Source organism: Mesocricetus auratus, unplaced genomic scaffold, assembly GCF_017639785.1.
Source record: "Mesocricetus auratus isolate SY011 unplaced genomic scaffold, BCM_Maur_2.0 Super-Scaffold_100019, whole genome shotgun sequence".
In the NCBI taxonomy this organism is placed as follows: Eukaryota; Metazoa; Chordata; class Mammalia; order Rodentia; family Cricetidae; genus Mesocricetus; species Mesocricetus auratus.
Genome location: NW_024429200.1, coordinates 30,548,431 through 30,570,729, shown reverse-complemented (window position 1 = coordinate 30,570,729; position 22,299 = coordinate 30,548,431). Strand labels below are relative to the sequence as shown.

Below are 22,299 nucleotides of genomic sequence, written 5' to 3'. Positions count from 1 at the left end.
AGACTCAGTTAATTCATCATTGACAGTTCCCTAGTTGTGAGATCTGCTACCTCCTCCATGGTTCTTCCCTTGCTTCAGGCCAGATCTATTGCTTCTACTATGCCTATCAAATTAACATTTGCCATGAGAATCAAATCCATTGCCTTGGCCCTTTCCACAACCACGGCCTACTTAACCTTTTCCAAGACCACGTTGGCTTCAGATAGGTGGTTCAATAATCGGTCTATCAAACTGAAAATTTACCTCCTTCCCCCTTTTCTTCATGTGGCTTTTCAAATCTTCTTTCCCGTGGTGGTGTCCCTTCTGGTCTCTTATCAATTATTTTCCCTTCACCCTGAAGTTGTTGATCTGGTCTTCTTCCAAATCACTTTATTCCTTGTTTCTTTAGCACCACTGGGGGTGGGGGGGTGGGGCTGCATCTCCTCTGCTTTGTCAGCAGCTTTTGCGGTCTTTCCTGGACTCTTCATCTAATTGTTCGCCCAACTCGTTGGGGCTGGTCTGGGTTGCGACCTGAGCTGTGCTCTTGGCACCAGGGCCCCCAATGCTGCCCTGCTTGTTTCTTTTTTCTCTGTTCTCTGCTGCCTTCAGTACCTCAAAATTGTCCCATTCGTCGTCCAATAGCTGGTCAAATCAGTTGGTAATCATGCAGCCCAAACCTTCCTTCCTGTACATACCCAGGCATCCAACCTCTTCAACCTCTATGAACACACTGAACTCTGAAGCAGATACAGAAAATAGTGTGACCTCTTCATGGGAAAATACTATAGCAATCTTATGTTATCTTTCAATTTATTTTTGAACTGGGAAAATATGTTCAAGAAGCTTGAAATAATGTCTAAAAATTGTATACTGCATCCAGTTTAATAACAAAGACAGTAGTAAAACCGAGGAGAGCTTAGAATGTGGATGAGTGCTACCCCTCATTCCCATCCCTGCAACAAAAATGCTGATATTAATTCTGCACTATAAATTACATGAACCAATGGTTCGTAGGATATCTTAGTGGTTATGAGCACACACTGTTTCTTTTCAATGGAGACCCATGTTCACTTTGTCTCACACGAATGCTTGATCACAACTTCCTGTAAACTCCATCTCTACGCAATCTGGTATCCTGTTTTGGACTCTGTGGTCCTGCACCCTTATACACAAGTCCACATACAGATGCACACATAAACACATAATTAAAAATGAAATAAAATGTAAAAAATAGATAGGACCACAAGACCCCAAAATTTCCTTTAATGATGATTAGATTTATATGTCATCATATAAAGAATAAAGAATTCAAATATGCTTCTAATTCTATAGCAACAATATCATCTTACAATATTTAAAAATTCTGATTTATCCCATTAAATGACCAGGGGAAATAGAAATGATTTAGAAATTAATGTTCCAATTTGGTCTGTTCTCTTCTAGCTTTAGTAAAAATTTCCTTTATGCCTGAAAAGATGATTCTTAATAAGTTGTATCTCTACAAACTTTCCCATAATCTATGAGTTTTGAAGGATATTTTTGTCATAATTTGTTTTAATTCAACAAATATTGTCATTTGGACACTTGGGTCACAAGAAATTTTCATTCTGAAAAGTTAATAATTTCATTGGTAGAAAAGACATTTTACTGTGAAATAAAAATTAAATTTGAGCCTGGTGTTGGTGGCACACACCTTTAATCCCAGCAGAGGCAGGTGGATCTCTGTGAGTTTGAAGCCAGCCTGGTCTACAGAGTGAGTTCTAGGAAAGCCTCCAAAGCAATATGTGTGTGTGTGTGTGTGTGTGTGTGTGTGTGTGTGTGTGTGTGTTGACATATATACATACACATATATGTGTTGACTCATATATATTTATATGTGATAGTTTGTCATTTGGGAGAATTGGAAGGCAGATAAGGCCAATGTAGGTATATTGAGAAGTGAGAATCCCCATGAAAGAGACAAAACTGGTATCAATTATTAATGTTTCAGCAGGTGAAGAGGAAGAAGTCTATTTAGGATCTCTAGGATAGCCAGGAGCTGGAGTAAGGAAGAATATCCCTGAGAAAGTTAGTGACTGAACAGAAAGGGTTACTGCTACACAATACAGTTCTACCACTGGTAAAGACCTTTCAATTCTACATAGATTTTAATCTTCAAACATTTCATAGACCTGCAGAATATGGCATTCAAATGTTTTAATATTAGTACTTCGTTGACGTGAGACACAATTGCTCCTGACAGCCCCAAGCTATTCCCGAGAATATGTTGGGCACCGATGTCACTCCTTCTGGAGTCCATTCTCTCCTCTGCTAATGGCCTCTTGGGCAAAGAACTGCCCCACCTCGACTGTTGACTTTGGACATGCTGTCCTACTGTGCTTGCAGGAGATAAACTAAGAAGACTGCTGAACATTGCCAAGTCAGGGTAAGACAGTCTTTCTACCTCCCTGCTTCTTTGTTGGTCAGTCAATACTCTAGGCTTTATCCAAAGGGGTTGCCTCTACTCTGTTGTGAGACTTTGTGTGACTGTTCAGGTAGCCTGCTTGTTTCTGTCTTCCCTGCACCTTTGGAAGTTGCTCACCTGTACTTCCTGCCTACCTTAGTATTGTTATCTTCCTTCTCAGGTATTTGATGAGGTTAAAGATTAGACTCACAATTATTGTTCACTCTACCTAGATAGAAATATTAGGTACAAGACTTAAATTTTCCAGTTTAGGACAGCTCTGTAGTATCTCTGTTATGCGTTTACACTAGGATGGGATATGTAGTTCTTTCCATTTGTTCTTCTTGCTTCACTGGCAATAGGTCTTAAGGGAGTATGTTCTTACTTTTCCTTCTCCTCATACATACTTGATATTTGCTATATTTGTATATAGTTTTGTATCAAGTCTAAACCTTTTTCTTCAGACTAAAAGGTGAATTGTAGTGAGAGATCTATCAGACTCACCAGTGGCACTGACCATACCCATTTGGGCATGGTCACAGGTGTGTACTTGAGTTTGTGGGATTTGGTCTGTGGTCTGGGACATGCTTGCTCTCTTGGTTCTGGTAAGGCCATGGAGAGAAGCAGGGCGTGGATCCTTGGAGCTGGATATTGTGGGTTATTGGTTTCTCTTATAACTGACTTTTCCATGAATAAAATTAACCTATATTATCCTAGTCTCCTGTATCTTAATCTATGCAGCAAAGGAGAAGAGTGAGGGAGAAATAACTTGGGAATTTTCATATCTTCTGATAAGATCCTTGGAACAAAGCTCAGGATGATGTAACAGTGCTCGTTAGTGTTGGCTGTATATATAGCATTAGGTTGAATGTGTCATGTGGATTATCTCACTTAGCAACACTGAAGTACCTGTCGATAGTTATTGAGATTTTCTACATTTAATACAGAATTGTGCACACTCACCAACTGGTAAGTGTTTGAGTCTATCAGATCCAGCTGAGGCTAGTCTGCCTTGAAAATTCATGCAGGTTTGATGCTCTGAAAATGCTTCTCCTCTTTCAGATAAATAGAGTAGTCTTTTAGCAATGTGAGTTTTATAGTTCTTCTCCCACTTCAGTGAGCATCATATTTGGCAAATATTCAGTGTTCATAGAGTTTAACTTTCAGTTACTACCTACGAACTCTTCAGGTGACTTGATTTCAAGTTATTTGAAGAGTATCTCTTAAACATGAGATTTGTTCTTCTTGAGGCAAGCACACAATTCCCTTCAATTAGATTCACCTAGCAATTACTGAGAATATTGCAACTATAAAGGGTTGAATTTAGGGACACTTATTCTTATGATTTCACCACTAGAAGTTTGTTATCATTCCCATTTTATAGATAGCAAAACCCAAAATTAAAATATTTAAATGCATACTCTTGTTGTGAGATCAGCTGGAATTTGGGTTTATGTCCTTTGGTCTCACCTTACACTTTCTCTACTTCTATTGCTCACAAGTAGACAAAACATACAGATAAAGCTTGGTGTTTGGATGTATCATTAGTTATTATAAACATTGAGAGTAATTTTCACATATTTGTGATGAATTGACAGAGATCAAGTTTCTCTCAAATTTTAAGCCTGACTGTTACAATTGTCTGGTTATATGTTCTCTAATCTTCCAATTAGTTGGATATATATATATATATATATATATATATATATATATATATACTTTCCCCCTCCTTTTCATTGTAAATAGACATTTTTTTTAACGATATAAAGAAAACTTTTAACAGGCTCCAAAAAGGTTCAAGAAAACCTCCTAAGAAAAGCTCCCACCAGAGAAGCTTCTGCTCTCTCCTCTACCCTGGCTGGTTCTGCTCTGACCCCAGAGGTGGATGTGTGTGGGTTTTTGAAGGTGCGGTTAGTCTTTGGACAAGGTCGAGGTCAGGGCGGTTTCCGTGGGAAAGCCTTTTCCAGGAACTTATTGTATCGTTTTTAGTAAACATGTTTTTACTAAACATTGTCTACAGCTGCCTACTCCCAGGCAGAAGGGGAAGTGGGTCTCTGCTCAAGGTCTGGTGTTCCCACAATTCACCCCTTTTTATTTTCAAATGAGGCACTCCTGGCTTAGGTCAAGTAGGGTCACCCTCCCTTTCCCGTCTTTGGGGGACCTTGAACCCCTGTCTTAGGTGGGAGGGGTCTTCCCCGCAGGTTGCCCGTCGTCGGAGACACCCCAATCTTAAATCATCTGTAACCAACCTTCATGGCTATCGGGATTGCCATGGGCTAAGCTAAGCAATACTTGGTTACAGATCTCTTGCCTCTGGAACAAGGCACGTTTGAGCTCGGCATAAAGCCAGAATGCCTACTGCCACTGCCACCATTTCCAGGACCCCCATTGACATAGCGCCTCTCCATCACCATACCCATCACCAGATCTGGGCCATAACATTCTACCAGCCTTCATCTGTTACAAGGGTAACCTGCACGTGATTTACATTCTGTTACAAGGGTAACCTGCATGTGATTTACATTTACAATTTGATAAAGTTTACAATCGTTTCAAGATCTGCTCAGGAAAGCATTTAGAAAGTGCACTTGCACAGATACATTAGGTACAATCATTGATGTTACACATGTAGCATTACGAAAAATATGAACAATAGTCGCATTAGGACAAGTTGCATTTCTCCAGAAAAATACACTGGCCTAGTCGTGATTCCAGAAACAGGAACCACTAAGTCTGATATTTCAAGTGACCATGTCCTGTTCAAATCTTGAAAAGAGGCTTTTATTTTGGTATCTGTCATAGGTGTTTTCATATGCATGAAACTTAAAGAACAGTAAGTACTTTACCCTTTAGGTCATTTATATAAAAGATTTTACTAATACATTTAAAGCTCTTTGGTTCTTGCCCTTAAACATGAACACCGTCCTGAATTTTGATTACTGTCATGTTTGCTATTTATATTGCCTTTATCATAATGTGTCTGTCCCTACACAATATAGCCTTTCTGCAATTCCTTGAACTTTAATAGTAAATAGACATTTTTACTCACATAATATATCCTGATTACTGATTACTGTTCTCTTTCCCTCTAGTACTCCAGTTCGTTTCCACATCCCCTCCCATCTGGATTCACCCACTTTCTGTCTCTTATTAGAAAAAAGGGCTTCTAAGGGATAGTAGTGAAATGTAAGAAAATAAAATGTAATTAGATAAAATAAAAACAATCTCATTGACCTGGACAAGACACAGAGAGAGAGAGAGAGAGAGAGAGAGAGAGAGAGAGAGAGAGAGAGAGAGAGAGAGAGAGAGAGAGAGAGGGAGGGAGGGAGGGAGGGAGGGAGGGAGGGAGGGAGGGAGGGAGGGAGGGAGGGAGAGCGCAAAAGAACCAGGACCCCACTTTTCCCAGTAAAAACTCTAAGCTGAAGGCCATTATACACAAAGAGGACCTGGTGTAGACCTGTGCAGGTGCTTTGCTTGCTGCGTCAGTCTGTTAACTGGTAATAGTTTAATCCTGCTGATTTAGAGGGCCTTGTAATCTTAGTGTCCTCCATATCTCTGGCTCTTACAGTCTTTCCACTACCTCTTCCCCAGGGTTTCCTCAAACACCAGGGCAGGGGTTTGAGGGAGACATCCCATTTAGGGCTGCATATTCTGAGGTCTCTCACTCTGTATAATGTCTGGCTGTGGGTCTCTGTGTTTGTTCTCAACTGCTGCAGGAAGAAGCTTCTCTGATGATGGCTGAGCAAGGCATGATCTATGAGTATAGCAGAATGTCATTAGGACTCATGTTATTGCTATGGAATACATACCCAACACAGCTTGGAAAACCAGAGACTACAACCCCAGGTACCTAGGGTAAAACCAAATACTATTGTTCTGGGGAAAAATCAATAAAATAACTGCTATTGAATGACTTTTTATCAGGTAACACACACACACACATTATTACAATGGTCAATAGGACTTGAAAAGCTATAGAAATCATAAATTATCAATGAGAAAATAGTAAACATCTGGTTTGAGACTGTCTATGACTAATTTCCAAAGAATGATGAAGTATATGCATTAATAACTGTAAGTTCAGAGGAAGCAGATGACTCTAAGCACTGCAGTGCTCTGGAGAAACTTCAAAAGGAAAGGTTTGCATAGAGCAGAGATTAGCCTTGGGGGCAAGGGCACCCTGAAATCAGAAAGGGTAGAAGTGGAGAGGTGCAGAAGCAAGGCGTGCTCCCGCGAGGAGTTCCTCTGGATTCAATATTTAAATATGGGATAGGGATAGCTAGAAATAAAACCAAGTATTGTTTCAGAGCCAGTTTGTAGGGGTCTTAAGTGCAAAATCGAGGGGAATGGGTTTTATGATGTGGGAATAGTTGTGGTGGAGATTGATAGGTAGAGTGTGACGGCAGAAGGAATCTATAGAAGTAATTAAAACTTGGGGAAAGTTGAAATAATAATTAATGTGATATAGAGCAGTCAAAGGAGGAATAAGTAACATCAACTAGAGAATAATTATAACTGGTAAGAGTACCACAAGTTATAAGGGAAAAGAGAAACATGCAAACTCAAATTGTGAAACATTCAGCAAGACAGAGTATAAATTGTCATGACAAACAGGAGAGAGAGAAAACACAATGAAGTCAATGAAACAAAAGGGTTAGATACCATCGCAGTTTGTAAGATGTGATTGCATCATAGTTTTAAAAACTAACTATGGAGCCATTTTGTGATCCAGTGAAAATATTTGACAGGTGGCTAGTTTTTAGATTCTATTAGCAACTTTTTATTTTTATTATATTTAACTATGATAACATTTGGGGGAATGGAAGAAAAATAATTTCTCTTAGGGATGTTAGCCAATAACTAAATAACCCATTATTTCAAATTGTCCTGAAAACTGTGTGTGTGTGTGTGTGTGTGTGTGTGTGTATGTTTACTTGTATATGAATAAAAAGGGACAGAAAGAGACAGGGATCCTATAAACCTTTTCATGATACATCTCAATGACTTAAGGAACATTCGATAAGCCTCACTACTCGAGACTGGACCATCCCTCAGTATCTCCACACTGGGAACCAGGTCTGCAAACAAGGACTTTTGGAAAATAATTGAGTTCAAAGCCTTTGCATTATGTTGATACATATATGAAAAATTATAAGTGTAGTCACCTCTACATCAATTTTAGTACCTACAGGCTCATCAGGGTACACAAATCCAACTTTGACATAATGTTAAAGATTACTGAATATAGCCTATATGGACATTGAACAGTGCATTGTGCTCTTCCAATTTTTCTCTATGATGAAGACTTTAATCACAACTGAGCTAGAGGCAATGGGGAGAAACAGGTCAGGCATTGGAGCTTATAGCAGAAGCAGTGTAAGTGGTGAAGAAGGAGCAGCTGTTTCTGGGATAATTGGCAGCACTGGGTGAGCTGTTAAAGCATCAGAGGAGTTTCCTAAGTAGAGTCTTGACGTTGGTGCCTTGCAGAATGAATGTGGGCACATTTTGAACAGAGACAGGAAAGTCTTCTGGGAAAGAATCTTGGGGATAAATGCATTCCATTTCAGAAGTGGTGAACTTTCGTGCTGAAGAGTCTCCCAGCAGAGTACATGCTGGAGGAAGACTCTCAAGGTTTCTGGGCTAGAGACACCACTTGGTAGTCATCCCCAGAAGCTGATGGCTGAGTCCATACAATTAGCTGAGCAATACAGGAAATCAGTACACAAAAGGAAACCTGAAAATGACCTTTAAGAGCGCCACCAGGTGATGAGAAGTAAAATGTGATGTCTGCAAAGCAGATGAACAGATCAAATCAGAAGGAAATTGCAGAAGTCATAGCATATGAAGGAATGGAGGGAACTCAGGAAGCACTGTAGGCAGACTGGTAACATTTTGAAGGTGAGTGGATGTCATCAAAGTAAAAAGACAGACAAGTGTAGCATAGACAAAAAGTCCCGGTGATTACTTATGAGTGTAATTTTGAGTTGAGCTAGAGATTTGTTCAAAAAGTCTGTCATAACCTATAGAGGAGGTGCAGGACCACACCAGAAGAGGGCGCCCTGAGTTGAGGAGGAAGTCATGACTTCTGTGTCATAAAGGGCCACCCTGGGATTCAATTATTTTTGTTTTAATAACAATTCAGGGTTAGCTGTTCTTGGTTGGCAACTGCCCCACACCTAAGGAAGGAAAATGGTGACCCCCAAGAAGAGGAAAAAGTCTCCGGAATGGATTGACAGGGAAAGTTGAAAGCATGTGCTGGGATGCAGAGTATGAAGATGATATACAGGGCACAGTGAAATTGGTTAGCTTCACCAACAACTGTCCAGCATTTAGGAAATCTGAAATTAAAACAAACAAACAAACAAAAATTACTATGCCATGTTGGCTAAAAGTGGTGTCCAGCACTACAGTGGCAATACTGTTGAATTGGTCACAGCAGGCAGACACTTCTCCAGGGTATGCACACAGGCTATCGTTTACTCCGGTGACTCTGATATTACTAGAAGAATGCCAGAACAGACTGGCAAAAATCAAACCAGGAAAGTTTTTCTTTCATAAAACCCTGACAGGGCCCCTTTAAAAAATCCATGCTTAATAAAGCAATCTCTAACATTCTTCCAACATACATTCTTCTGGTTTTTATGCTACTTACGGCAATACACATAGATAGAAGTGTGCCGATACCAGCTGGATGTCATTTCCTGCCCCTGTGTTAATCATACAAGGTGGAAGGTTTGTGTGCACCATTGGTTTGACCACTGGCACTATATGTAGAGACAGAAATATTTTTTCTATTCCAGAATCTACTGATTTATAATTAAGTTATTAGGATGTCAGTACACAGAAGCATACAATATTTTGGAGAAAAACCCATATCTTTGCTAGGAGCAAAATGATGCTCTAGTTTTTATTTCCAATTTCCATTAAAAAAAAAGAACTGAGAAACTCCCATAACAAATTGCTATGCATTTGTAACTATTTCTAATAAGAATTTAGGGGAGACCAATCCCAACCTTGTGTCTTTACTCCATTTACTTCTCTATACCTTATTAGTTCTAAATATGCAGACAAATGTACATTTGGTGTTATTCTGCTTAAGTCACTAGCCTGGGATGGAAAATGCTTCCCTGGCTAACTCCTGCCAGAGCTGTTAGTGGCAGCAAATGTGTGGACATCTTAAGAAGACTGCAGTGCGTGGTTGTAGATCTGAAGAGGGAGGTGTTTCATTAGGAATCCACCTATTCCTCTTAGCTATGCTTCCCAGTTTCTCAGAACATTAGCCAGAGGCTTGAGCACAAACTGGGTCCTCACCAAGTTGCTTAACAAAGTCTTCAGATCTCTATTATCACAAGCCAGACAAAAAGCCTCAAATCCTCTCTGTGATTCAGGCATCATCTGCTGTTCTAGAATAATGTCAATCTAAAGGTTTTGAGAAAGGATTTTGTGAAAGTGCATTTGTATATTAACCCACAGCATTCCTGTAAGTAAATGACATAATGAGGGTTTAGAACAATGAGTCAGAGGCTTGGCCTCTGATCTCGAGGTGACTGATTTTCCCTGTGACCTTCAATTGGTTATATAATCATCTTTGGGTTTGCAAATCAGTTATCTAATCTGTGCTAGATGATCTTTGCTTTTCTCTTGGTTCAGTTAGGGCTATGGGAAATTCAAGTTGCCGTTAGTTCTCATGTTTGAGGTGATTCATTCTTCTTTGAATATCTGCTAGAGGACATCTTTCCCTGTGAGTTCCTAGACTTCAGTAGCAAGGAGAGCTTATATTAAATCAGACGAGGAAAGCCAGTCCTACAAAGAGGCAAGGAAAGTCCTGGCATCCTCAGTAGATTTCTTGGTGTTTGATGCCATATGGCTAAGCAATTAATGGGCTGTGCTTCTTTGAGTATTTGTCTCTAGTGGGAGGAATAACATTGTTAAAAATCATGGACATATGTTCCTTTTATGCATATGAATGTTTTGCCACATGTATGTTGTGTGTATGCACACATGTATGTATGTATGTATGTGTATGTGCACCATGTACATTACTCATGTCCACAGAGGTTAGAAGAGAGAATTAGATCCCCTGAAATTGGAGTGACAATTAGTTGTGAGTCTCCATGTGGGTGCTGTGAGCCAAACCTGGGTCCTCTGTAAGAGTAGCAAATGCTCTAAACTGCTGAGCCATCTCTCCAGTTGTCTTTTTAATATTCTTTACTAGATGAAATTGTAACACGAGTTACTAGTTAACTAGTGGCTAGTCCTGCCCTCTGATCTTAGGGCAAGCTTTATTAGAGTACAAACAAGGTATTACTACATAAAAGCATCCAACTGTAACGAAAGCCACAAAAACATAAAATTAAAAGTCAAATGGACATTAGTTTTTGTGTTTTGGCAGTATATAATCAGTAACAACTTACTCCCCTGTGCCTCCCCACACCTTGGCATCCCATGATACTACCCTTTCTCCAGGCATTGCTTTTGACTGAAGTAAAGTGCCAAGCTACTGCTTAGCTTCATGACTTTACCAAACTCTGAAGTTTTCATTCTTTTCCTTTAAGTGACTCATTAAAGGCTCTAATAGATAAAGGCGTCATTAGCACGTGTTCCCAGTTCTTGGTGCTAATATATACAAGTTCGAGGCTTTAGGTCATATGAAACTGAAATATTCTTTAACCAACATGGGAACTCCTATGCTGTATATGGTTCTCCATGAAATAGTTCCTGACAATTTCTTCCATTACTCCTTCGCATGATCTGTTTAGATTTCATGCTTTTACAGGAACAACCTAGGAATTATCTAGATGTGATTTCTTAATTATCATGTCCAAACTTTATTTACATTTTCTTATACTTAAGACCCTTTCCACATCATACCATGCATACTAAACTTCTATGTACACCTCATACAAATTATCTTTTCTGACCTCTTCTCTCAAATGGGCAAAGTGACTCTGTGTCCATCCTATTTATACACTGAGAGTACTTCTGAATTTATGGTTCTGTGTTTTTTCCTGTTATCTGCTATACTCAAGATTCTCTGAGTGCTTGACACACAGTAGGTTAATTATGTTTGTGTGTGTGTGTGTGTGTGTGTGTGTGTATGAGAGAGAGAGACAAAGACAGAGAGACAGAGAGACAGAGAGAGACAGAGACAGAGAGAGAGAACTGGCTGATACCAAAGAATGAATACAATTTCATATCTATGCAGAATTTCATATGCTCAAGGTAACCCAATTATTTAATTGGGACTTGTGTGATTTTGAACAATATTCACTTGGTAAAGGAGGAAGGACAAAGAATAACTATTTAGGTCAGAAATAAAAATCACACACTTACACACACAAGTCTATATAGGAGGAGAAAATTGACTCAAGGGGGTCACTTATAATGAACTATACTTCAATTCTGTAGCATATATTCTTTAGCTAATATCTCATGTAAAACAGACTAGACTTCCAGGCCTCCAATGCTCCAAGTTGCCATGGCAGCAGCACCATCACTCTTGGCTCTTTGAGTCATAGGATTTCAGGGGAGAATGGCCTGACACTATTAGGCAGATTGCCAAGGGGCTGGGAGAGGTTACTGAAGCGTTTTATTACTGACACTGAAGAAATGATTATAGATCTGGAAGCAGGAGACCTACCATACCGTGGCAATGAGATTCATTGGTTTCCAGAGAGTTGCGTTTTGACTTTTAAAGGAGATTTTTAAAAATGATAGTCAAATGCACTTCAATGGATTAAAAAGAATAACCATTTTAAAAGCAGAAGGTAGATGCTGCTACAGAGTGTATTCAAATCCATGCTTCTTAGCAACCAGACCAGATTTCACCTACGAAAGAAGGCTAGAGTTACAATAAAAATGCCTTTTTGGTTCTCTGGAGAATATAAAGGCATATTAGAGAAAAGGAAGTACTTTGAGGTCTGTGGATGAAAGGCACTGCATGGGCATAAAGTACCTTTGCAAAATCGAAGGACAAGGAAGAAACAGCGTCTAGACTGGTGAGCTTATCTCAGATACATATGAGAATAATTGCCAGAATCAAAATGAGAGATCATGACAACGAGGATCATTAGGGTGTTAGAAGTTGGTCTTATTTTTAAACATAGCAGCTACAGTTTCTATCTTGAATCAAAGCCAAGGAAATGTAAAGCAAAGTACGTGATGGCTTGTAACTTGCTAATATTTCTGCAAAGGATTTTCTCAGTAAAAGGAGATGAAAAGTGCAAATAAAAATATCACTAATGTGTTACTCTGTTTGATGTCAACTATCTGCAGACAAAATTTCAGCTCCAATATTGGTTCTTAATAATCCAACCAGGTGGGGAGCATTGGAACATTTGTGTATAGTTTCTTGATAATGTAAGAAAAGATATGAAGATCCAAATCCCACAACAAACCCTTTCTTTATAAAAGGACCATCAATGGAAAATTACAATTTCTTTTGATAATATTAAAAGATGCCTAGTTAAGCTAGAACATCCATTTCCTGTAATTGAGCAGGATCTTTTGTATATGTACAAAGAAATGGGCCAAGAAATGATTCTATTCAGATATCAAAAACCAACACATAGAGTCCATCAAGATAATTCAAATATGTTTTTGAGTGGTATGCAAAAGCCTGATGTACTTGAAAGAACAGAAATGCAAAAAACTGATTTTTGGATAAATGAAGAGTGAGGATTCAGAACTCGGTTGAATATACCTCACAAAGATTTGAGCATGGGCTGAGCAGATAGTGAGGCAGTTGTTATCTGCTGAGGTTATTTCATGAAGGCTGCATTTTACCTTGGAGCCAGACCCCATGTGGGGCTAGGATGACAAAAGTCTAATACATCTTACTATCAATAGGCAATGAGATTGGTCAAGGCTACATGCATTCTAATTCTTGGCAATATTTAAGATAAATTCAGTTAACTGTTCTAATGTTTTGTGCCTTCTTTCTTGTTTAGGGGAAATGAGTGAAAGAAATGAGGAATAGATTAAAATGTTCATGAGGTTTTGTTTTAGAAGCATTTATGCGAAATAACTTTAAAATTATTTATTCACATTGCCATCATTATATTTTTTATCACAGAATTGACTTCTAGCCTGTATTTATGAAATTCCAGTGCATACACACACACATTATGCCGGGCTTTTTTCTTGAAAATTCTCGTTATCCCTAAAAGTTTGCAGTACTTAGTCAAGAGTTTTGAAAATAAAAGTTCATAGATATTGAACATAGGTTAAACTCAGCTCTAGAAAGTTTATTTCTAACTGAGACCAACTTTTAGAAATTATAACCAATTTATAATTGCTACTAAAGTTGACTTTGTATGAACCATAATAAATACTTCCTCATAGGAAGCTTATAATGATGGATGTGCTATTAGGGGAAATAGAATAGTTCTTTTAAAATCTTAGGATAGGTTTTCATAGTTAGTTAAAAATAGTGCAAACTCATTTTCAGTTTGGTGTGTTAAAATGATATTACAAGCTGCTATGTGGATAATTCTCCAGAATTACTGAAATTGCTCTTTATATTGGTAGGCAGTAACTACAAAGTATTATCTATAAAGTGGAGGCTACTTGGTGAAAAATGTTCAGATTGCTGTCCAAAGCCTGGAGTTATGAGAGGGTATAGAGCAACACCCAGTAACAAATGGGAAGAACCATCTGCCGTATATTACAAATGAGTCAATTTAAAGCCTTGTGTGGGACTCTCCAAACACAGTCGTAGCTACGCTGACAAAGTGAACTACAGAGGCTAGAAATTATCTGCTGCATTTATCAGCCTAGACAGTCACTGTGGATAATTTAGATTCTACAACCCTTTGCTTCTGTGGAATTAGATATCTTGTCCTGGATATCTTACATTATGGCTGTAAATTTATATATCCCTTCATCAGATTGTTTACAGTGGTACAGAAACCCAGATGGGTAAGTTAGTGAATATATTCCGCCCCTGCCTTTTACCCAAGGGTTTAGAAAATATACATGACTAACTTTTCTAGTATAATTTATGTTGTAAGGGTGAATGACAGTAGTTTGGTAGCATCACACTGATATGACATTATAATAATAGATTCAATCTCAAGTGACATTATACATCTGGGTCTTGTGCTCATCAAGATATGTTAAAGAATGGATTTCTTTACATGTTCTTATACTTGGACATATTTTTTTTGCAAATGCCATGCCAAACTGCCTTTAATGTGCTTCCATTGACTTTTTCACACCTTTCTTTCTGTCTTCATCCCTAAGGGGATACTTTGTATCTTGAATAACATCTAATGCTAGGCACAGAATCTACCAGTAAGTGTTTTGAAAATAGTGAGAATTTATAAAACAATTTAATTTTCCAATTAATTTTCTTCTAGTACTGGGTTGAATTTGACTCAACACATAATTTTAGAAAAAAATTTAAAATTCAGTCTGCATGTGAATGTTTGTGTCTTGTTTTCTGTTCTATTTCTCTGAATATAAGAGAAAGTCTTATAAGAGAAAGTACGTAACTGGGCCTTGCTTACAGTTTTAGAGGGTTGGTCCATTATTATCATGGTAGCATGCGGATAGGTATGGTGCTAGAGTAATAGCTGAAAGTTTTACATCCAGAGAAACAGACAGAGACACAGAGACAAAGAGAGAAACAGAAACAGAGACTGGGCCTGGAATGGGCTTTTGAAGCCTTAAAAGACACCCCAGTAACATACCTCTTCCAACAAGGCCACACCTTATAATCCTCAAACAACTCACCAACTGGAAACTAATCTAGCAACTATATGGACCCATGGGGGGGCGGTTCACATTCAATCCACCACAAACTGGGCTTTATGAATCCTCATTATTCTCAAAACACTTAGTGATAGATTTGTGTACTAGATCCAATACTGGATGTTTTCCAGATGTAAAACAGAAAAGACAAGAAACATGTGTAAGAAGAAATGAAAGCACAAATACAAATAGAGGCATCTCAGCATGGCTTTCGTAAAACATTTTCCAAGTGTATAACTACATAACAAAATCCATCATTTTATATTCCTGGTTAATTTTCATTCTGCAAGGGGAAATTTGCCTATTTTAATTAATAAACTGTTTATTTTTCTCACTTTTATTACTTTATTTGAGAATTTTGAAGCATGTGTTTTTACCATGTTGCCCCTCCCCCACTCTTCTCACATACACTCCTTCTTGCATACCCACTCAACTGTCCCTCCTCTTTTCTTTTTAACTGTCAAGTACAATTAGTATTGGCCCTATACTCTTGGGTGTTTAGCCTTCCACTTGATCATGGTCACGCCACCAGCTGCCACAACCTCAAGGAAAATTGACTCTTTTCCTAAGCAGGCAACTGCTGATACCTTGAATGATTTAAGGTGGATATCTCACGGTTTGCCATGTAGTATTTTCTCTCACTATTTGTATGTTAAAATGCCGAGTACTCCATTTTTTTTACTTCTATATCAGTGCCACCTATTCTAGTTTTCTCTCATGTATATGCCTATGTTTCATCCTGTGATTTGTCTAGTAGTTTCCCTCTGACTATTCGTGCTGTCAGAGGTGAGTGGCACCCTTGTCACATTAGCTCTCATCTTGGAATTTTCTTTTATCTCTGCCTTGTCTCCTCTGCTTCCTAATGGGGCAGTGTCTGAAGCATGGAATCTCTGATGTCTGATTTCAGTTTGCCCATGGTAATTGAGTCATTTCTACTCCAGAAAGTACCCTTCTCAAGAGATGATAGTAGTGTCAAGATTTCTTCCTGCAAAGTCACACTGTCATTTTGACTCATCTCTACTCTTATGGGAAGGACTTCCATGGCATGGAATTGGAATCATAAAATAGAACTTTCACCTCTCCTAAAAGTTTTCTAGTTTATTAGAAATTCCCTCAGATATCTTTTTTTTGAGCCACAGCTTACTTAGATGAAGACAGTGACAAAAAGGACAAATGGAAAGGAACCATCATGATTGAATGTCAGGGCAGACACCTTTCCATTCTTCTGTTTATACTATATATAACTTTTGCTGTAGACATACATAGAGATAATTCTTTTTCAAACTGTAGTGAATACATATATCTAGTATGTAAAAATAGTTATTATAATTTTAAAGAATAATTAATGCTGTGGCTATGTACTTTTATACATTGCCAAACAACTTACACAGAACCATTAATAATGATGAAGTCCAAATGACCATAATGTTTTAAAATGAAGATACCAGTAAACAAAACAATCTGACAAAGCAAGATATCCCCATTGATGTTCAGACAGTAAACTTCCATGCTTACAGCTATAGCAATATCAAAGTTCATACAGGTGTTCCAGTGTTCCATGATAAGCTCCCAGTGGTCAACATATGTTAGCCTCAGCAAGTTCTAGTGATTTGCTAAAAGTCACTTGCATGCTTGGACATCCAAACACATCACAAACCTTCTAATTGATTATTTAGTATCTTTGCTCATATGTAAAAAGAAACTTCCCGTCACCTAAAAGCAGAAGGAAGGGTAGATAATTCCTGACACACAGCTTATCAAGGCGACTGTTGAGTGATTTACAGACTCGCATACATGGCAGCATACTTCCATTTGCCTTCCGTTATCAGGTACATAAATACTCGAGGTTTGCTTAAGAAAACATCTTATTGCTTTCATTAAATTTAAGTAATTTTCTAGTTTTCACCGGAAGTATATGGCCAATTTAAAAATTAATGAACAAAACTTTACTGGAAAGCACTTGTAACTACAGACTTCTCTTCACACTGGGAACCTCTGTTTAATCAAATGGAATATCTAATGGTCTAAAGTTGGGCCTGATGTTATGTTTAATTCCATCTAAAGCGAGGTTCAGTTTATTTTCTCACATGCTGGATGGAAATGAAATTGTTTTTTTCTTTGTTATATTTTGTGGCTTTTGAAGTCCCACAATCCAGACACTTCTGCATTAAATTATAAGATCATAGGAATAAAATCCTTTGGAAAGAATTCTTTCTTGCACAGTTCTTTGCGTTATAGAGATTTTTCCAGAGCATTCCTTTCCAAAAAGTACTACCTATATTTGTTGTGTGTTTGCTTGAAGATGGAAATTGTGCAGAAAATGGCAGCACTTGTATCAGTTTGCTTACTTAACAGGAAAGCATGCAAACAGAGAGACTTTCTCTCTGGACCAAATCCCTGATCATATCAGTAATTTTAAATATGGAGAACTCTAGAATTTACAAGTTCAACTCTCTTACTAGGCAATTTTGAAGTACTACATGACAAATAATTTTTGTGTAAGTTTGTACTAAGGATAGAAATGACATTTTTTTGCTCCTCACAATTGCTATATTACTAGAAATGCAAACAGTTTTTGAGGCTATAATTATAATCTGAGAATTAACTTCTTTAAACCATTCATTTACAAACCAGGCTAGAGTTCTTATCTATCTGAAATAGTCAAGCAGGAGGCAGTTTCTCAGGCACTAACTTCAACTGCTGAATAAGAGTTGGAAATAGGAAAATAAAATGCTATGTCACTGAAGTAGAGGTGTGTGTATGTATTTCTTCAGAGGTTGTGAGAATGACAGCAATCAGGAGGCTGGAGGTACAACTCCTTAAGAACCAACACACACAAGCCTTTATTGCTTTTTGGCCTGAAGTCTCACATCACATTCAATTTCATTCAACTCGGTTGAACAGCTATTGAACTCAAAAACACTTCAGAGTTTCTTTCAAGTGAGCCTCTCTCTCTTTCTCATTTAAGTACATTCAACAGCTTTACCAAGATTGTCATTAAATTATCTAAAATTCTAGGTTGTTATGGTATTTCCTTTATCAGTGAGACAACTGTTAAAGTTTCTGTGAATTTCATGGTCAATTGAAAAATTAAACAGAAAATGTAGACAAAGACATATCATCACATTTGCCTATCAGAAGACTAAAAACAATAACTGGGGTAATACTGTGACAAAATGTGTTCAAAACATTTAAAAACAAAATGTATAAAAAAAAACAAAATCTTTGATTTGTGGGAACATTTGGTTAAGATATTTTTTTATCTATGGGAAGACTGGTTGAGCCACATTTAGAATATATATACTTAAAAAAATTTGGTCGCTTGCTACAGTGCAATTGTAAGATTTTAAAATGCATATTAATTTCAATTCCTCCTTGAGAGGAAGAAAAATCCAGGGGTAGAATCCTTAAAAGCATTATGTTTTGCTATAACCACTGAAGGTCACTTTCTATGTCCAAGGGTAAAAGCTTTCTTCTTATTTTTTAACTGAAGTTGGACTGCAGCCTGCACAGAGCTTCCTTCTCCTTAAAAGATACCGTTTTCTGCCTAATTGTGCCCAGCTTCATTTCCACTCTGAAAGGATCGTGTTTGAGCTCACAGACTCAGGAGACTATTCCACTCAACAGCCAAACTCTGGCAACAGCCCTCTGGGATTTTTGAGTGAATGTAGGTGAAAGCGCCCTGTGTTTTTCTCTGTATCCATTTTAAACAAAAGTTTAACTCAGGACACTTTGGAAATCTCTAAAGAAATGTATCTGGAGAACTGTCTTCTAGATAAGATCCAAGAAAAATACTCTTTGGCCCATAAAAGTGCTTGTCAGTCAGCAGAATTTCCATAGTACCTCTGATGTTTGCAAGTCATCTTCTTCCCACATTAATAAGGATGGAATCTACAGCCATCTGCCTGCAGAAGATAATGATATTCCTTTAAAAATTTCCATGGGAACTTAACAGCAAACTCTGAAAAGGGAAAAGGGCAACTCAAGGATAGCAAATTGATTTCAATTCCAATGGAATGCCAATTCTCATCAATTAGTAAATGTGCGTGAAGAGTGAGCCAAGGGAGATGATGGTATTGCAAGTGGGAAAGCATGCTGTGGTTGACTGCTGATGTCTGCCACGGGTGCGGGAAAGCAAGTGATGGCATATGCTACCCGTGTATTATGCTTATCCTCAGGATGCCAAGCACGGATTTCTACAATGCTACCATTTTCATAGTCCTTCTGACTTTCTGGTGTTCTTTACTTATCTTCTCTTTTAGGCTGAGAGTTCATCAGAAGTTAGGGCCACTGAATCTCTTTAATTACTTAGATGTTAAACTATGAGCCGTGATCGAAGGTTTGCTAATAGACTACCTTTGATAACTGGGTTGTAAGATTTCAGAGCTAGGTATATTGTTTTGGTTTTTATGAACACAACCTATATTATGTTGTAGTTATTAACATCCTACTTTCTCTCCCCATGCCACTGACCACAGACTGGGGCCAGGTTTAACTTATAAACCATGAATGTGCTTGATCTTTGCTGCTTGTTTGTCTCTGTTATTTGAAGTCATGTTGCTTATTACACTTCCTTTGTCTGATCTTGCTCGCTGTTGCTGACTCTAATTTTATTGTCTTAGCAAAGAGGTATCTGCAGCTGATTTTGACCTACATATTGTGTTTAGAATTTGTTCAGGTTTAGAAATAACCTTTGGGCTTGAAATACCTGATCTTAGTTGGTAGCACAAGTTCACATTACCCATGCTGTCAAGCTTCATCAAGTTTCTGCTAAGAGAGGCATGGGTATTTATCAAGCTAGGCAATGTATTAGTGGTAATTCTGATGACACATTAACAACAAATCTAATGAATTCATTTGAAAGTGCATAGCATTTAAAAATCCCAGTTCAGGCTATTGGATTAAATAAGACAGTCCTTCAAAAACCGAAAGTCAGCTGCAGAAAATTAGAGAATTTGATATGATGCAGGTGGCCATGACTTTATAAAGAAAGACTCCAACTTGTAGCAACTCTCAGTGGAGAGCCTAAAGAGGACAATGATGATCTACTGAAGCAGATGGTCCAAGCAATCACAGGCAAGGAAAACAAAGAAGCCCGTCTGGGAGAAGAGCCAACATCTAGGATGGACTGACTAATAAAAGCGAACAAACACCTCGGCAACCATGTCCAAGAGCTAGGATTCCAAACTGGTATTGGCAAGCTAATTGTTTTAGGCAGATTAGGGATAGAAAACTGAGGGATCACCAATCTGTAGATGTTTGAGTTAATTATCACCTAGTGGTAGATGTGGAGACCAAGGAGAGTAGCCACGGTGCATCCTCTCTTAAATGTTCTAGTTAAGCAAGGGAATATGGAATATATCAAATGAAAATTGTAATATGCAGGGGGAATATTTAATGAATAATGGGGAGAATGAATAGGTTGTTATCTTGGGGTCTACTGTATCATATTTTTAATAAATACTTGTGTTTTGGGCAAGGTAATAAATATATGTGCAATTAGAAAGTAGAGAGAAGACATTTAAAACTTTTATGTTTTGTTTGTACAGTACTTTGTCCATTAATTTAATAATGATTGTATTATGTAATTTTCAATGAACGATTTTGATGTTTTAGTTAATTCTATAAATTTTAATTCATAATAAATCAGTCTTGTATGCATTGTTTTTTATACACCAAAAATCTTTTGTTTGTATTTTACAGGCACAAACATAGTGTTTAGAACTCTATGAGACAGCCAGACCTGACTGTGTAACCTTGGACAAATTCTTCAATCTCTCTAACCATTGGTATCTTCATCTCCAAACTGAGAATACAATATTAGCATTATAAATACATATATGCTCTGACACAAAGCATCTATAAATGGCTTAGCATAATTTGTGACATACAGCAAACAGTGAGTGACTGATACTAACATTGATTTCCATGTGTTCTACTAGAACATAACAACAATCACATAATTACCAAAATTCATATAAGCTAAAGATGACGTGTTTAATGACCAATTGATAAAATTATTATCTTGGGAATTCTGAACATCCAAATGTCATGCTATGAAATTTCAGACCTAACTAGAACTGTTTTTAATTTAAAAAATAGTCCATTATCTTATCTATGTAGATAACTAGAGAAATGAGAGTTCCCTTGTGATTTACATTCTATGTAGTCAAATAGGTTTTCACACTCTGATTTGGATGTTGTCCAGCAGAAAACTTAAATATCACATTATAAAGACATTGCTGAATTTGTGTGTGAAAGATTGTACCAATACACATTGCTATATGCAGTATAAAAATAAAAACATTAACATATGTTGTAAATTTTGCCAGTATAGTAGCTAAAAGTGTATATTTTAGTTTATACTTTCTGAGATATTAATGAGGTTGAAACTGTTTAAACTACACTATAGATTCACATAGATTCTGTGAGTTGGTTGACCATGTCTTTTGACCACTCCTCTGTCCCATTATTTATGTTTTTCCTATTGCTTTGAGAAACTGTGGGCAGATTTTAGCTCAATGTATATCACAAATTCTTGTTCCAAGTCTGCTAATCCCTTTTAATTTTTGATTGTGTCATGTTTTGCCTCATATAAATGATGACTTTATTTTATGTCATCATAAATATTCCCTTGGAGTTTTATGATTAATTTAGAAAGATGATCTTAACTTCAGGTTTACAGATAAATATGAATTTTAAATGCTTCTTATTTAAAAAGTGCTTTATTATTTGTCTTCAGAATTTAAGCTGATTTTTTAATTCATGGAACAGAAGTCTATATATGCTGCTGCTCTTGATATTAAAACACTTAGAATTTTATCGTTATTTTGATGCATTTGTGTTGCTAAGGATTATACTAATGGTCTTCTGCATGTTGTCCAAGTGCTCTGTTGTTGAAATACATCTCCACCCCATTCACACCACTCTTGATAAGTCCATTTTTTCTTATCATCATCTTAAGATTACATTTATTATACATTAAATATATGTGCAGTTGTAAAATTATGTTGATTTCTTCCATTGATCTATTTACTTAATTTTTTGCCTTATATTAATATATTGTGTTAACCACTAATAAGCACTTTTTGCTGGATTAATACGTTAAAAATTTTAAAACCAAA

The 22,299-nt window shown here is 37.4% G+C and overlaps 1 protein-coding gene and 1 pseudogene across 2 annotated transcripts in view; one reads left to right on the top strand and one right to left on the bottom strand.

Annotated features, from left to right (window-relative positions):
- Positions 1-778, bottom strand: part of LOC101824049 — a 73,311-nt pseudogene extending 72,533 nt beyond the window's left edge.
- Positions 1-22,299, top strand: part of Nxph1 (neurexophilin 1) — a 300,317-nt gene that overhangs the window by 181,683 nt on the left and 96,335 nt on the right. The window lies entirely within an intron of this gene.